The sequence below is a fragment of the Protopterus annectens genome, chromosome 1.part0 (genome assembly GCF_019279795.1).
Source record: "Protopterus annectens isolate FY-2018-M chromosome 1.part0, PAN1.0, whole genome shotgun sequence".
Taxonomy (NCBI): Eukaryota; Metazoa; Chordata; order Ceratodontiformes; family Protopteridae; genus Protopterus; species Protopterus annectens.
The window spans coordinates 1,941,397,728-1,941,414,300 of record NC_056725.1 but is presented as its reverse complement, the minus strand read 5'-3'; the positions used below and the strand labels follow the sequence as shown (position 1 = coordinate 1,941,414,300).

The 16,573-nt window shown below is 43.3% G+C and overlaps 1 protein-coding gene across 2 annotated transcripts in view; it reads left to right on the top strand.

Moving 5' to 3' along the window:
* PXDN (peroxidasin) overlaps positions 1-16,573 on the top strand; it is a 2,220,827-nt gene that overhangs the window by 535,545 nt on the left and 1,668,709 nt on the right. The gene's annotated exons all lie outside the window — the stretch shown is intronic.

Below are 16,573 nucleotides of genomic sequence, written 5' to 3'. Positions count from 1 at the left end.
CGTCGTCGGGCTATTTTTGCAGCAAATTCTTTTGGTACTCGGTATCCGTACTCTGAAATGGCTTCGGTAAGCCATCCAACTACCGATCTTCTGAAAAAATGTAAGGATAAAGACAGACCGCTTAGGTCCAAAACTGCCGACGACGCTTCCGTTAAGCTAGTTGCCAGTCAGCCGGTACTCAGTGAGGCGCTTTTGCAACCCTGATAACCGCTGTATCAGATTCGCAGGCCTCTACTGTGACCCAGACGGAGTCCGGTATGCCGCGAGATGCTTCTTCGACTATGGGACCTGCGGATGTCTCTACCTTGGATGGGTCTGGAGCCGCTGTGCAGGCACCGGCTTCTGAGGGTGTATTCAGGCCTACAGACCTGCATTTTAAACCGATGCCATCTTCTTCATCCAGACCTAAAACTCGCACCACGCCTAGAAAACCAATGTCCAAACCGCATGCTCAGGCCCATATGCCTAAAAAACAAATGCTTAGAATGGCTGAAAACCTTATTACCTTAATTAGGGGAAGCCAGCCGTCTCCCTCTAAGAGACCTAGAACTGATTTTCCTTCTGATTCTACTGATCAGGAATCTGATATTTCTGTTTCTACTGATTACCAGGATTTGCCCTTATCTACCTATGAGGATTCTGATGCAGATGATTCCATTCCTTGTGCTTTCCCTCCAGAAGATTTTTCTTTTGGTGAAACCGTGCACACTCTTAGGGAGCATTTCCACTGGGAAAGCCAGGATTACTCTGACTCCAAAAAGAGGCTTAGGGAATTCTTACTCCTTCCTCAACACAGGCCTTTAACTGTCCCTCCTGTTCTGTACATTATAGATGATGCTTTCTTGGAATCTAGCCTTTCCCCAGGCACTTTATCTCCAGCTCCCAGAAAACCTGACAGGTATTACAGAGTACCTGACTCTCACAAGTTCCTCTTCAAGAAACCTACTGCGGACCCAGAAACCATTTCCCAAGGACCAAAGGGCATTAAGGCTACTGCTGCCAAAAATCCTACCCCTTCTGTAAAAGATTCTAGAGCCTTGGACAGATGGGGTAAGAAGGTGTACACTTCTGCTACTTTGGCCATTAGGGCTTTAAATTGCCAGTTTCGTATCTTAAAGTACCAGCAGTATATTATGGGCCTACTTAAACAGAAAATGATGTTCATTCCTGACTGTGCTGAACACACAGAATTACAGGATTTAATGCCTTCTGCAGAACAAGTTGGTAAACATATTTTGCAATGTGGTTTTGACTCTGTAGAAGCATCTTGCAGGGCTGCTGTCACTGGGTCTGTACTTAGAAGGCATGCTTGGCTTAAGGAGCAAAATTTGCCAGATCATGTTAAAGCTAAATTACTGGATGCTCCCTTAAACCAAGACCGCCTGTTTGGCAACAGAGCAGAAGAAGTACTCAAAAATATGGAAGAAAAAGCTAAATCTACGCAAACTGTTAAATATTTCCTGCAAGTGCAGCCTCTCAGATTTAGTAGGCATTATCCTTCAAAAAATTGGTCCTTTCCAGCCTCTTCCAGGCCTTTCTCAGTCCAAACCCAGGAACAGCAGACTGCCTAGGTTATAGTCTCAGGCTACACACAGACCTAAGCAGTGGGGGGGTCCCACTTCCAAAGCAGGGAGTAGTAAGACCCCCCCCACGGAAAAATGGCACAATGACTTAACTTTAATTCTTCAAAGCCCTGCTCAACTGCCGGCTCCCTTAGGAGGAAAGCTCGCCCTGCATGCAGAAAACTGGGAACTCATTACCCAGGACAAATAGGTTTTGAATATAGTTTCCCAAGGATACAGATTCCACTTCCACACCCTACCAACCCCAAATGGTTTGCCAGACCTACCCCACAATCAGTGGGCAGAGGCCCAACAGCAGGTTCTCTCTCTTCGAAGTATCAGGGCTATTCAACCTGTCCCAGCAGAAGAAAGAGGACAAGGTTTTTATTCAAGACTTTTCCTGGTACTCAGAAAAGGCAGCTCCTGTTGTTCTATCCTGGACCTCTCTGTTCTAAACACCTTTTTGGTAATCCCAAAATTCAAATTGCTAACACTTCAAGAGCTGCTTCCTATGCTAGGCAAAGATGCCTGGTTGGCAACCTTAGACTTAAAGGAACTTACCTGCACATTCCAGTAAGGGAATCCTGCAAGAAATACCTACGTTTCAGGGCAGGCTCCATGCACTATCAGATGTCCTTCATGGATGCATCTGCAGTCATAACAAGTGGGTTGTCCTGTCGTCAGGCAGCCCTGCAGTCGGCCGGATTCCAAAGTCCGGGTCCGGCTTCGGCTGATGTCGCACTCCACCCGACGTCATCTCTGTTGGTCTTCGGGTATAAAAGCATCAGCCGACCCCATTTTCCTCAGTCTTTCTTGCCGCGTGGCGCCCGAAGCAGAAGCTGTTCGCAAGTGCCAGTCGGTCGGATCCAGAGATTACTTCTACCGAATACTACTTCGAAGACTTCTAAAGCTAAGTACCCCGTTGGGGAGTCTTTCTTGCCTCAGCCGATGTCAGAAAAGTTAACAATTGTTTAACCTGTGGGAAACAAATACCTCATAAAGATTTCCACTCTTACTGTCTGCCTTGTTTAGGCCCAGCCCACGACGTAGCAGCCTGTTCGGCCTGTGCCTCTTTCAACCGACGAACGCTTAGGTGTCGGTCGGAGTTTGCAGAACAGTTTTTCGGTACTGATTTTGCGTACATTATGCCGTCGGATCCTCCGACTACCCAATCTTCCAAAAAACGCAAAGATAAAGACCGACACTCGCGGTCCGCGGTTTCGGCCGAAACCACGGTAAAGCAAACCGCGAGTGTCTCGGTTTCGGCTGAAACCGAGAAAACTGATCAAAGCACAGCTGGACCTATTCTTACTACTGAGGCCCCTGCTACAACTCTTGAATCGACCTCAGAAATTTTACCCACTACGGTGGTTGACTTATCAGACACCATCCCCTTGGATGTCTCTACCCCAGCACGTGGTGCTGCTAGGCCTCCAGCAGCCATGTCCATTAAGGCCTTCGCCAGGGCTAAAGCAGCCAAGACTACTAAATCAGTGCCTGTTAAACCCCCCACATCCAGGCCCTCTTCTAGTTCTCAAATGCTTTCTTTGGCAGAAGATTTAATTTCTTTGATTAGAGGATCTCAATCTCACCCAGACAGGGCCTCTCAGCCCCAGAGAAGAGACCTAGGGCAGAGCCCCTGAGCCAGTGTCTTCTGATGATTCTGCTGATGAATCAGACATAACTGACCAGCCAGAGGCTCCCTTCTCCAATTTTGAAGATTCTGATGCTGAAGAATCCATTCCTGCTGCTTCCCCACCAGAAGAATTCTCCTTTGGGGAAACCTTGCATGCCATGCGAGAACAGTTCCAATGGCAGCAACAGGATTTTTCAGACTCCAGAAAAAGACTTAGAACCTTTCTGCACCTCCCACAGCACAGGCCCTTAGCTATACCTCCTGTTCTATCTGTGGTGGATGATGCTTTTAATGATGTTTGCTCCGCTCCAGATTCTTTACCAAGAGTTTATGCTTGATCAGTTAACTAAAAAACTAACCACTGATGAATCTCTTGATAAGAAATATGTATTAGAGATGGTAAATAACATACAACAGGTTAGCAACCATTCCTTAAAATGTGGCTATGATGCACTGGAGGCTTCATTTAGATCAGCCATGACAGGCACAGTGATAAGAAGGCATGCATGGCTAAAGGAACAAGCTTTACCGGATCATGTTAAAGCCAAGTTGCTAGATGCTCCTATGGACAAGACAAGTTTGTTTGGTACACCTGCCCAGCAGGTTATGAAGAAAATGGAAGAAAAGGCAAAATCTGTTCAAACTGTTAAAGATTTCTTGCAGGTTCAACCCCCAAGGTTTAGCAGGAACTGGCCTGCCAAAATTGGTCCTTTCCTGACTCCACAAAATTTCAAAGGGGCAGGAATAGACGTTCCAGAGGCAGAAACCAACCCAGAGGAGGTGCCTACAGAGGACGACAGTGGCAAGGTAACAACAGAGGCACAGACACAGCCACTGCCACTACATCAGCACAACCACAGTGACTTAATCCTAACTCCGCCTACCAGGGAACAAATAGCAGCTCCTCTAGGCGGAAAGTTAACCTTATTTTCAAAGAACTGGCACTACATAACAAAAGACAAGTGGATTTTACAAACCATAGATCAAGGTTACCGGTTTCACTTCCACACTTTACCAGTCAAAGAGGAATGCCAAATCTACCTCCAAATCAAAAACAGAGGCTCTGCCAGATAATGGAGTTAGCAAACATGAGAGCTGTGGAAAGAGTGCCAACAGCAGAACAAGGAAAGGGGTTCTATTCCAGACTATTCCTAGTTCCAAGAAAGGAAAAAGTTGGAGACCAATTCTCGACCTGTCCACCTTAAATACATACATCATTGTCCCAAAATTCAAAATGCTGACCCTACAGCAACTTCTTCCCATGCTGGGCAAGGAGTCTTGGCTGGTAACTCTAGATCTCAAGGAGGCATACCTGCACGTCCCCATTCGACCAATCTGCAGAAGATACCTCAGATTTCTTGCAGGATCAGAGCACTATCAATTCTCAGCATTGCCCTTTGGCTTATCTACTGCGCCCAGAGTATTCACAAAATGCCTGGCATCAGTAATCGCCCATTGCAGACTACAGGGAATTCAAATTTACCCATACCTGGACGACTGCCTGCTACAAGGGGACAACAAAAGCAAGCTGACAACAGATTTACAAAGGGTCATTTACTTGCTACAAGGACTGGGATACACAGTCAATTTACAAAAGTCAAGGCTGATACCATCCCAGACAAGGACATTCTTGGGCGCAGAATTGGACACAGTACAACAAATGGCATTCCTGACTACAGAAAAACAAAAAGAACTTCCTCTTTACTTCTTGGCACTAACAAAACTGAACAAGTTAACAGCAAGAAAATTTCTGCAGGCCTTGGGCTTCATGGCATCATGCATAATCTTGGTCCCATTTGCCAGACTACATATGAGGAAACTACAGTGGTACCTAAAGAATTTATGGTCCCAACACAGACACAGTCTAGAAGCAGAAATCCCACTAATTCCATGCTTAAAACAGGAGTTCCTATGGTGGGCTCAGGCATGCCAGTCAAACCCAGGCCTACCCTTTCGCAGATGTCAACCAAGCCAGACCATCACAACAGACGCTTCAGACCTAGGATGGGGGCCCACATGCTGGACAAATGCGTGCAAGAATTGTGGACACAGGATCAACTTCACCTGCACATCAATCTAAAAGAAATGCTGGCAGTAAAACTGGCAATCCAAAAGTTCAAACCATTCCTCAAAGAGGGCCAGTTGATGATAAGGACAGACAACACCACAGTCATGTGGTACATCAACAAACAGGGAGGCACTCATTCATACCCCCTATGCAGAATGACCTTGGAACTGTGGACCCTGGCACTCAGCTACAACATTCAGTTACAGGCAATATTTGTACCGGGGAAAGACAATACTCTAGCAGACATATTAAGCAGAACCACTTGGATGCCCACGAATGGAAGCTGCACCGGACATCTTCAAGACCATCTCAAAGAAATGGGGAATGCCACAGATAGACCTATTCGCATCACCTCTCAATCACCAGCTCAAAAAATTCTGCACAAGGACATTCCATCCACTAGCATGGAAAGTGGACTCACTCTCCTTCAACTGGAAAGGCCTAACAGCATATGCATTCCCACCTCTTCCTTTGATACACAAGGTACTACTAAAAATCAAGGAAGAACGTCCAAGGATAATCCTGATAGCCCCAAACTGGCCAAGACAACACTGGTACCCACTACTGAAGAGCATGTCTCGAACAATATGTGGCCAATACCCCTGATGCCTTTGATGTTAACTCAGAACAACTACAGCATCATACATCCAAACCTAAAAACGCTACAACTGACTGCATGGAACATCTCATAGCAGCAGCTAATCCAGAACTTTCTCAAAGAGTTAAAGACATTATTCTTGAAGCACGCAGACCTTCAACAAGAAGGAACTATGCTGGAAAATGGAAAAGGTTTGTCATTTGGAGTACCGAAAGAGGAAAAGATGTGTCAAACATAGATATGCCTAACATTCTGGAGTATCTGGCCGAACTTCTTCATTCAGGCCTGTCCTACTCCTCCATCAAGATACATGCATCAGCTATTTCAGCAGAATACAGCTTTGATCCACCTGTTTTTTCGCACCCTTTGCTCAGGCAGTTCCTCAGAGGAATCAAGAATGTAAAACCTCCAAGGAAACCACCATTACCAGCTTGGGATTTAAACTTTGTGCTAGAAAAGTTGACACTATCACCCTTTGAACCAGCAGCAACAGCAGACCTACAACACCTGTCATGGAAAACTGCTTTCCTACTGGCAATTACTTCAGCAAGGAGGGTTTCAGAACTACAGGCCTTAATGGCAGTGCAACCCTTCCTAATCTTCCACCAAGATAGAGTGTCCATGAGGACTAATCCTACATTTATGCCCAAGGTGGTATCCAGAGTATCTTTGAACCAGGCAATCCACCTACCTACCTTCTTTCCCAACCCACAAAATAGAGGGGAAAGAATACTGCATACCTTGGATGTACAAAGACAGCTACGCTACTACTTAGACAGAACAAAAAATAGCAGAAAGACTGACCAACTTTTTGTAGCCTATGCAACAGGAAGGGAAGGAAAAGCTATTTCCAAACAGACAATCTCCAAATGGATAGGGAATTGCATACGATACTGTTACTCCTTCCATGGAAAACCAATTCCACAGAACATAAGACCTCATTCTACAAGAGCAACAGCCACTACCACAGCCTTCTTACGAGGAGTGGCAACCAAAGACATTATTGAGGCGGCTACTTGGACCTCCGTGCATACATTTGCCAAGCATTATAATTTGCCTCTATATTCCAGATCCCGAGCAGGGTTTGCCACTGCTGTACTGCAAGGGATCCTAAACACACCATAATCTACTTTTATCCTCCTCCCCTAGTTGGCTATGGTATTCTACCCACTTGTTATGACTGCAGATGCATCCATGAAGGACATAGTACAGTTTTGTACCTACCATAAATGTAGATGTCCGAACTGGATAGCATCTGCAGTCAGGATTACCTCCCTCCTTCCCTCTGTGGTACTCCTAGGGTGTTTACCCTCCTAATAGCTAGCTGTTGGGGAGTCTTTATGGTGTATTTGTTTGTATATATGTACATATATGCTTATTGTTGTGTTTACCTCTATCTATTTGGAAACATTGGCATCTATCCAAATTTCAGCCTGCAAGAGGGCTACTGGCATCTGGGGCAAGAAACACTGAGGAAAATGGCGTCGGCTGATGCTTTTATACCCGAAGACCAACAGAGATGACGTCGGGTGGAGTGCGACATCAGCCGAAGCCGGACCCGGACTTTGGAATCCGGCCGACTGCAGGGCTGCCTGACGACAGGACAACCCACTTGTTATGACTGCAGATGCTATCCAGTTCGGACATCTACATTTATGGTAGGTACAAAACTGTACTTTCTCTGCACTTCCCTTTGGCTTATCTACTGCGCCCAGGGTATTCAAAAGTGCTTAGCTCCAGACATTGTATTTTGCAGGCAGAGAAAAATTCAAATACACCCATACTTGGACAATTGTCTGATTCAGGCAGAAAGCCAGGACTTACTATTAAAACATCTGGCATTCGTAAATAAACTTCTGACCTCTCTGGGGTACACCATAAATGAAAAGAAATCTCACCTAGTACCCTGCCAACAGATTGTATTCCTGGGAGCAAGCGTGAACACAACTTCCCAGATGGCTTTCCTCACTTCAGAGAAACAAGTTTATTTGACATCCTACTTCAAACTATTGGCCACAAAGACCCAGCTGTCTGCAAGGAAAATTCTGCAAGCCCTGGGGTTCATGGCCTCTTGCATTCTACTTATTCCATATGCAAGACTGCATATGAGGAAACTACATTGGTATCTAAAAAGCCTATGGTGTCAACATTCTCAGGACCTGGAATCAATGATTCCTATCACTCCTTGTATAAAGACAGAGTTCCTTTGGTGGGCAGAGGCCTGCTACCACAACAAGGGACTCCCTTTCCCTCTACCCCTTGCTGCCCAAGCCCTAACAACAGACGCATCAGATTATGCATGGGGGGCTCACTTGGCAGGGCAGTGCATTCAGGGCAAATGGAACCCAAGACAGATGCATCTGCATATCAACCAAAAAGAAATGTTAGCTGTACAGAATTCCCTGACAGCCTTCAAAGACCGCATTCTTCCAGGACAATTATTGGTAAAGATAGACTACACCACAGTTATGTGGTACATAAACAAGCAGGGGGGAACCCACTCGTACCCTCTCTGCAAACTAGCCATGGCTCTGTGGAATACAGCCTTGAGTTACCAAGTGCACCTGCAAGCTCAGTTCCTGCCAGGCAAGCTAAATTCACTGGCAGATGACATAAGCAGAAATCCCATGGACCCGCACAAATGGAAACTGGAACCAAAAATATTCAACCTCTTGAGGAACAAATGGGGGACTCCAGAGTTAGACCTGTTTGCCTCCCCTAAGAACTATCAATTGGACAAATTCTGCACAAGGACTTCCCACAGTCAAGACTGGAAAGTGGATGCCCTGTCCTTTACCTGGGAAAGCCTCTCAGTTTATGCCTTTCCCCCTCTGCCTCTCCTCTCGAAGGTTCTGCAAAAGATCAAACAGGACAAGCCAAGGACAATACTGATTGCACCAGACTAGGCATGCCAGCACTGGTACCCCCTCTTGTGCAGTATGACACTACTGGAACCATGGCACCTGCCTCAGACCACTTCTCTGCTGCCCCAGCAGGCAGGCCAGATTTTGCACCCTCAGCTTCAAGCCCTGAACCTTGCAGCCTGGCTAATTCCTTGAGCTCTCCAATAGCATCCCTCCGTAAGCAGGTGCTAGATGTTATTCTGGAGGCAAGGAGGCCTAGTACTAGAAAATCCTATGCTGAAAAGTGGAAAAGGTACTGTTCCTGGAGCCAGACTCAGGGGATGGGCACAACAGTGCCCAGCTTACCTCATATTCTTCAGTACTTAAGAGAAATGCTCCATAAGGGCCTATCCTTCTTGTCAGTTAAAGAGAAATGCTCCATAAGGGCCTATCCTTCTTGTCAATTAAAATTCATGCATCTGCCATTTCAGCACATTATAATACTGAGCCACCCCTGTTTTCTCACCCCCTGCTAAAGCAATTCCTTAGAGGGGCGAAAAACATAAGACCCTCCAGGAGAGCCCCTACTCCAGCCTGGGACCTTAACTTTGTATTGGAAAAGCTCACTCTCCCTCCCTTTGAGCCAGCTGCAATTGCAGAGTTGAAATTCCTTTCTTGGAAAACAGCCTTCCTTCTAGCCATCACTTCAGTAAGAAGAGTGTCTGAATTACAGGCCCTTATGGCAGTGGGAACCCTTCATTATCTTCCATGCAGACAGGGTTTCCCTCAGGACTAGTCCTTTCTTTATGCCCAAGATGGTGTCTAGTGTGGCCCTAAATCAGTTCATTCATTTGCCTACTTTTTTCCATAATCCAAAAAACAAAGGAGAACGAATACTGCACTCTCTGGACGTGCACAGACCACTTAGATTTTATTTCGACAGGACTAAGCCTCTCAGAAAATCTGAACAGCTGCTAGTTGGCTTTGCTGCAGGGGCAGAGAGCATGGCCATTTCAAAACAAACCATTTCTAAATGGATAGCCCATTGCATTCATTTCTGCTATAAGCACCATGGAAAACCTACCCCACAGGGGATAAAATCACATTCCACCAGGACTGCATCTATGTTTACAGCCTTTCTCAGAGGAGTCCCTACCAGGGACATCCTAGAAGCTGCTACCTGGAGCTCTGTACATACCTTCACCAAACATTACCCCATGCCTATTTTTTCTAAATCCAGAGCTGGTTTTGCCACTGCAGTCGTGCAGGGCTTAAAAACTGGTCCTAATGCTCTCTAACTTCCTCCTCCCTTCCTTAGCTTTGAGAATCAACCCAAATGTGATGACTGCAACAGTGAAACACAAAGAACATAGTACAGTTGTGTACACTTACCATAAATGTAGATGTTTGAGTGTATTCACTGTTGCAGTCCTGGTTACCCTCCTTCCAGCCCCCTGACTTCTTTTGGCTCTACCTTTCCTTCTTGTTTGGTGTATTTAAATTTTCTGGTGTATTTGCTTTTTGTTGGAGGTGTAACATAACATATAATTGCTTCCCATTGTGGGGGCACCTGACATCTGGGGCAAGAAAAATTCATGTAATGGCATCGTCTGCATGTTTTATACCCCTGACGACCTGACGTCATGGAAGAAGAGACAGCATCCGATGCAGGAATATAAGACTCTGGTATTCAAGCCGGCTGAGGGCTACCTGCAGGCAGATAACCCAAATGTGGTAACTGCAACAGTGAATACACTCGAACATCTACATTTATCGTAAGTGTACACAACTGTATTTTATGTAAGTTGAACTTACTAGAACAGTAGATGTTCAAGTGATCATTGCTACAGTAACCTTACAGAAGGATTTTCCAGAACCTACACCCATTCCTCCTGTCCTGTCTGCTTTAGTTTCCATTTGTGAGAGTCTGCCGTGGTAATGCACAGATGTCCTTCTATTCTCATGTTGCAGTATTCTTACCGTGGGATCCTCCGTCTCAGGTGACCTGAACATGAGCTCCTATACAAAAGCTTAAGCCTGGTTGCTGCTGGTGTGTGGGACGTCACACATAGGGCCATAAACCAGGGGCCTTAAATGTGACATTTGCACGCATAGACCTCAGAACTTTTCTGCCACAGTCGTACGTTGGATCAAATGCTTCGCTCCTCTCCTTCAAGACATCTAAAGCTAAGTACCCCATTGGGGAATTCTTTCTAAATTTTGCTTGAGCTTAGTTTCTTAGTCAGTTCTTAGCCGATGTTCGCTAAGAAAGGTAAATGCAAATGGGGACGTCAAATCCCGCATAAAGACTCTTGTGACTGTTGTGTATTCTGTTAAGGTCGGAACACGATCATACCTTCTGCACCATCTGCCTGTCTTTTTGTCTCCAAAACTCTCAGAAGCCATCTGGCTGCTCTCAATTTGTATTTGGAGAATCAGAGATTAAAAAAGCTAGCATTAAGAATGGATCCGGAGGGAGACACCCAGGTGGAACCACCAAGAAAGAAGGATTTTTCAGAACCCACACCCATTCCTCCTTTCCTGTCTGCTTTAGTTTTCATTTGAGAGGGTCTGCCGTGGTAATGCTTAGTTTGTTGGCCCTACAATTTTGCTCTTACGGAATGTAGGATGCCTGTACAGTGAGAATGTGCTGTGAAGTTATATCCCAAGCTAACATGGCTAGTCTGCTAAGAGGGGACAGCTTAGTTCCCATCACTGTGGCATTGTCTGTAACCACTTGAAGAGATCCCAGGGATGAGAGATGGTTCAGAGAATTGAGTGCCTTGACCAGGGCAAACATCTCCTTCATATTTATGTGCTCGCTTCTGTTCTTGGTGTCCCACACTCCCTGCATTTTTCTCTCTTCTGAAACTGCTCTCCAAACAAAGTTCAAAGCATCTGTGGTGGCTGACTGCTTTGGAGCAGGGTGGGAGAAGGGGAGACCTTAATTTAAGGATACCTGTTTTCTCCACCAAGTGATTTCTTTTCTGACAAATCCCAGTACTGGGATCTGAAAAGATAAAGGGTGTTTATGCTGGGACCAAAGTGACTTCAGATATCACTGTATCTTTCTCATGTGGAGTCTTGCCAGAAGTATCATGAGAATCATAGATGTCATGAGACCTCCAATCCAGAGGTATTCCCTTGCAGTGACTGAAGTCTGAGTGAAAATTAAAAATCGATCTTAATAAAGATCTATTTTTTCTTGTGGAAGAAAAGCTCTTTGAATTGAGGTGTCTGTGTGACATCCCAGGAACACAGTCCTGTTTGAGGGAGTCAACAAAGACTTTTGAATGTTCTCTTGGAATCCCAGCTTGTGCATGTTCTCTTGGAATCCCAGCTTGTGCAAGAGATCTGTCATCAAGAGAGAGAGAGATTTGTGACATTTTGCAAAAGACTCTGCAAAGATAAGCAAGTCATCTAAATATAGAAAAATGTGGATACCCTGTAACCTGTAATGAGCTATAACTGAAACTAGACACTTTGCAAACCCTCTTGGTACAGTTGGTAGTCCAAAGGGTAAGGCAGACAACTGATAATGCAATCCAGACAGACAAAACGTTAAGAAACACCTGCAGACTTGAATAAGAATGTGGTGATAAGCCTCTTTTAAGTCTAGTGTTACCAGAAAACGTGAAAGAGGAAGAAGAGGCAACAGGTTGTGAAGTGACATCATTTTGAATTTAGGGACTATCCCAAACTGGTTTAGGAAAGAAAGATCTGGAACTGGTCCCCAAGTTTTTTCTTTCTTTGGGACTAGGAACATCCTTGAATAAAACCCATTCTCCACCTGGGAAGAAGGAGCAAGTTCCATCACTCTTTGGAACAGCATGTAATGAAGAACAGGTGGAAACAAAACAGTCTGATCTGCAGGATGAGGAATGTCCCCCTAGAAAGGAGGAATTTCCTTCCATTGCTATCTTTCACCTTGATAAGTGATTTTTCACAACCTGTTTATCTGAAGCAGTCTGTTGCCAAAGAGAAAAAATGGAGATTCAGACTTTCTGGATGAAAAAAAAAGGAAATTGGGGAGAGGGGTGCACAAGGTGTCTTGAATAGTCATTCAGACCTGTTGGAGTGCCCTTGGTGTTTGGAGGTTTGACTTCTTTTTGGAAACCCCCTTGTCACTTCTTTTTGAACATCTGTTTACCTGAATTCTTTTGAGACTGTGTTTCGGTTTTTTGCCAAAATTGGATGAAAGAAAATCCCTTGGGCAATTTGGAAAAGAAGGGATGAAAAATCTTAAGAGACTCCCTGGATCAGCTTGCTCCTTTTATCATACATTTTGATCGCCTCTGCAGCAGAAGGGCCAAACACTAAATCTCTATTCAAGGGGTAATTTAAAATCTAATTTTTAACATAATTAGGAAGGTTCTGAGAATGCAGACAGGCAAACCTCCTTAAAACTGTACCAGTGGCCATAGCCCTGGAAGAAGTATCAACTGAGTCATGCACAAACTGCAAACAATGAGTAGTGACCTGTCCAGTAGAAGAAACTAAGTTATCTAAAGCAGATTTGTCTTTGCAAGAAGAAACTGTAATTAAAACATTCCTCATACTTTCACAATATGTCAGAATAAATTAACAAATCAGCCTGACAATTTAAAATTCTGAAATTCTAAATTTTAGAAGTATACACCTTTCCCATACCTATCAATAATTTCTCCATACTTGTTAGAAAGAGTAGGATTTAGCAACTGGGTCAGGTTTGGGAATACTGTATAAAAATTCAAAAGACTGAGGAACTTTATGCATCCAATCTGTCTTTTTAGGTACAGCTAGCTGACTATCAGGAAAATTGCAGGCAGTAAGACATACATTTAAAGTAGACAGGATTGGAGGGTGTATGTTCTGGAAAATCCTTCTGTAACAACTCGTATAGCTTAGGCTTCTGCGGCAGTGGTCAGTATAAAGAGCATATATGGAATGCTGCCTGGAATCTGTCCTTCAGTCTCTTGATGTAGACTTTATATGAATTGCTGAAAAGAAGGATGATCCTATATTGTTATGGAAGTAATTAGTAGACTAAATGAGACGTGTAAATGACCAGGAATGTCTGAAAAACTGGGGTCGACAATTTGACAATTTCCAAATGATATATCTCAAATCAAAAAAAAAAAAAGCCAGAAATAATTACATAGTTCCTGTTAGATAACTAGTCATTCATTTTAGAACTTCTTGACTAAAGCCCATTTTATATAGTTTATTTAACAAGAGCTTGTCATCCAACCCTTCAGAATCTTTCTCGAGGTTAATTCATATACCTCCTGTGATTTGCCCAGCCTCCATATTGGATTAAAGTTAGGTACTAGCCGATATATTGCAAGCAGGGTAATGCAGCCATCTCAGCATTAATGTTTTAAGGTTTTTCATTAATTCTTATTTGTCAGTGTATTCTATTATTTGTCTGTGAAAGTAATTGGGGGGGATGTCAAAGGACTGAGCGTGGACAGTACTGTTAATGGTAGGATGGGTAGGGTATTTTTGGTAATGGGATACAAAGCACATACTTAAATTGGTCTGGGACTGTACTAGTAGTGAGGAATAGAGTTCAGTATATGTGCATTTAATGGTTTTGCTGTTTTGGAGGGTTGGAAGTAGATAATCTTATGAATGTAGGGTATAGGACCAAGGGATTGAGGGTTGACATTTTATTCAGTTTTCTCAGTTGTTTCTTTAAGCTACACACCCTCTTTTTTATTTTAAAACTATTTGCAGAAGCAGTGCATAGTCTGAAATGAAGAACACTATGGATGAAGATAGCAGAGTTGTCATTTGAGATGATGCCCTTCTAGATATGAAGGGTGTTATTATCCATTTTAGTTTTTATGTATTATTTTGGTGGTAGAATCAATATATCTTACAAGTTTCCATAGTGTTTTGGGTTGGAAGACATAGGTGTTTCTTCGGTAGCTGCTTTTTTTCTTCTTTGATTTTAAGTCTTTATGACTGCTTATGGGTTATAAAGTTATGGTGATCTGCTTTTGGCTTTACAGTTTCCATGGAGATCAGAAGGGGTCTGTTTATTTGATTGCCTGTCTTACTTTTGCCGTAAGCCAGAGAAAGACTGTCTCTCTAATTATTTTTTGTTATTTGATATGTTATCTGGAATTACTTACTAGGAGGTTAGAGTTAAATGTATGAAGAACTTGTGTTTGGTCTGATTCTTGATTAAGTGCTGTTCAGTCATATTGTTCGAGTACATTGTTAAGATCTTCCTCTTTGGACTTGGAAAACATTCTGGCATGGAGAATCCTCCTTAGCGATTTTGTAGAGCTAAAAGAGATTGTACATGACATGGACATGGGGTAGTGACCACTAAAAGAATTTGGTAGTGCATTTATATTCTGTGTATGGTCTGGCAGGTTAATTCGTATTAGGTCAAGTAATAAGCAACTGTTTGATGTTGGGTTCATTCTGGATGGATCTGCTGTTAATTATTTTTTTTGTGAGAAAGTATGGGACAGCAACACCTCAATGCTGAGAAGACCAATATTAAAATTTGTTAGGATAGTGAGCTTTGTTCTTTAGATATACTGGATTATACTTGGTAGGGAGGGTATGTTGTACGATTTGAAGCCTGTGAGGAGGTATGTAAGAAGTAGCAATATAACGTTTTATGTAATTGCTTATTTGGAGTTAAGTATTTAGTTGGGGCAGTCTGCTGTAGGATTGGGGCTTTCGTCTGTGGGTAATGGTTTAAATCTTTGTTCAGTTTTAATCATTAGAAAACTTCTGCCCCCCACTGTTTTGCTTATATCTATTGTCTGACTGTCGCAGGTTTTCTGTCACACAATCCATTTATCTTTTTTGCTGGACACCCTCTTTTCTTCTTACTTGCTACGACACTAAGTTATCCACTTCTATTAAGAATTATTCCTTTTTCCTTACTGTGGCAACCTAAGGGAAACTGAGTAAACTCTTGAGGGGCCTTGTGTCCTAAACAAAATACATACCTTTGGTACACTGCAACACCCCTATTTGGGGTGCAAACAGGAAAATAATATCTCACCCTGGCATCTCACATAAATTTCAATTTTGCATGGCTGGTTTTGTGAAAAAAAAGCTGAATATGTTTCATTAGCATGAAAGTTATTAGTTGTAGCATGTCTTTTGCTAAGCTGAGTAAGACAGCTATAGTGGACGCAGTGAGAAGATGCAACATCCCACCAACTTTACAGAAGTTGGGTTATACCTTCTTCTGAAAGTCTCTGCTACTGGCTGCATTGCTTGATCTTAATCTTTTTCACAGAGTACATATCCTTCCTCATACTCACTAACAACGAAAATAGTGATTTTGAATTCTGAGTGGTGAGTGAAAGGAATGGGTTCTTGGCAACTCACAAACAGAACTACACAGAACTGCAAAGTAAAGAAAGCAGTAAAACTGGCAGGGCACAACAGAAACTTTCACAAGATTAAAAATCATTTTGCTGCGGTTGTGGCCAAGCCCTTTTATACCCCAACATCTGGAGCGCTAGCAGATATCCCTGCATCTGAAAGTCAGAGATCATGTACACTGGTGATAGGGGGGGGTCTTATCTCCACAGTTCTACATCTTGCTGCCATTAAATATAAATAGAAGCTTATAAAACCTGATTGATAAATCACATTTTAACAAAACTTGATGGAATTAAATCCATGTACCCAAGAAGGGACTCCTGTCTCTGAATGGTTGAGTTTTTTTTTTTCGCTTGCTCTTTTGTTTACACAACTTAACTGCTTCTCTGGTTGTCTTCTCAGCTTAATATGTTGCATAAATAAAATTTTGAGAGGTCCTGTATGCCTCCTGGTGTTTATCTGATCAGATTTACTTGCTGCTTTTCTTTATGAGCCTTGCATATGAGCAAAATATTGTTTTTGAAA